General features: G+C 46.0%; 1 pseudogene across 1 annotated transcript; it reads left to right on the top strand.

Annotated features, from left to right (window-relative positions):
* Positions 1-385: 385 nt before the first annotated feature.
* Positions 386-1490, top strand: LOC144463491 (STING ER exit protein pseudogene; annotated as a pseudogene). The gene has a single exon (XR_013491639.1). The product of XR_013491639.1 is annotated as an STING ER exit protein pseudogene (transcript).
* The last annotated feature ends 200 nt before the right edge of the window (positions 1491-1690 follow it).

The raw sequence follows: 1690 nt of genomic DNA, 5'->3' as shown, positions 1-1690 counted from the left end.
TGATTATGGTTAAAAATCCTTTTATTGGAGTTGAAATGGATAAACCAACGTGTTTTGACTAGAGCCGAAACATGATGGTTTATCCATTAATCAGTAATGGGTTGCATTTTTGGACTGCCTGCTCATACTATAGGTAAGCTGGCCAGTCGTATTTTTTTGCTTTATTTTTTTTGTCTTGGCCTATAATTTCTTATCTTTTCAGTCATTTTGTGACCCGTGAGATTTATTTTGGACCATCAAATGGGGCTCTGTAGCATGCGTGGGATTTTATTTATTATTTTTTTGGGCGCAAACAATTTCCACGCAAACTGATGTGTTCATTTTGGCCTGTTATCACGCGGCGGAACTAAAGAGAGAAACTGTGGTTTCCGGTAGGAACAGTAACAGTGACGCACACAGGAAGTGTGGCGTTGTTTTTGTGTTCCGGACAAACGTTTAACAGGAGTTTCCGTCGTTATGGCGTCTCAACAATAGCGTTTAAATAGACTTGACTGCTAATAAAATACATTTCGGGGCCAAACATGCCGAAGGTGGTGTCTAGAAGTGTCGTGTGCTCGGACACCAGGGACAGAGAGGAGTACGACGACGGAGAAAAGCCTCTCCATGTGTACTACTGCCTGTGCGGTCAGATGGTTTTGGTATTGGACCGCCAGCTGGAGAAGCTTCCCATGAGGCCCCGGGACCGAGCCAGGGTGATCGATGCGGCCAAACATGCCCACAAGTTCTGTAACGTGGAGCAGGACGAAAACGCGTACATCAAAAGGGCCGAGGGCATCGAAAGGCAGTACCGGAAAAAGTGCGGCAAGTGCGGCCTGCTGCTCTTCTACCAGCACCAGGCGAAGAACAACCCGGCCACCTTCATCGTGGACGGAGCTGTGGTCAAGTTCGGGCAGGGCTTCGGCAACACCAGCGTGTACAGCCAGAAGCAGCCAGAGGCTCCCAAGAAAGTCCGCGTGATGATGACCAAGCGGACCAAAGACATGGGCAAGTTCAGCTCCGTCACAGTGTCCACCATCGACGAGGAGGAGGAGGAGATCGAGGCCAGGGAGGTGGCGGACTCGTACGCCCAAAACGCCAAAGTGATTGAGAAGCAGCTGGAGAGGAAGGGCATGAGCAAGAGGAGGCTACAGGAGCTGGCTGAGCTGGAGGCCAAGAAGGCGAAGATGAAGGGCACCCTCATTGATAATCAGTTCAAGTAGAGGAGACTCAGAGGGGCGACACTGGGATATCCACTGGAGATCTTCCTCCACAGTGGAACCATGTGTTATCTGTCCAGCACTGTAGTAGAGGAGTTTGTCAGCCAGTACTGGACAGCACTATAGAACAAAGAGTGGACAATATTTGGACATATCAGTACAAGACTGATGACACACAATGATTTGTGCAGATGTTTCATAATAAGGTGTTATGGTTGTGTACCTTTAACTTTGTTAAAACTTTTTTGTATATACATTTAAAGACAAAATAAACCTGTTTGATATTTTTTAAAAGTTTCTGTTCTGTGTGTGATATTAACCGTGGTGTCTGTGAGTCCTGCAATAATCTTAAGGTGTGCAAAATCATGAGTTCAAGGTTGCTGATCTTAAATACTGTGAAATAGTGTGAAGAGGTCATGAAAATGTGTTTAGGTGCACACTTCTGAAAATGTCTTAAATATGAATCTTTGAATAATCAGTGAGACACTGTACAG

Source organism: Epinephelus lanceolatus, chromosome 5, assembly GCF_041903045.1.
Source record: "Epinephelus lanceolatus isolate andai-2023 chromosome 5, ASM4190304v1, whole genome shotgun sequence".
Taxonomy (NCBI): domain Eukaryota; kingdom Metazoa; phylum Chordata; class Actinopteri; order Perciformes; family Serranidae; genus Epinephelus; species Epinephelus lanceolatus.
Note: the sequence above shows the minus strand (reverse complement) of the source record. Positions and strands in the feature narration are given on the sequence as shown.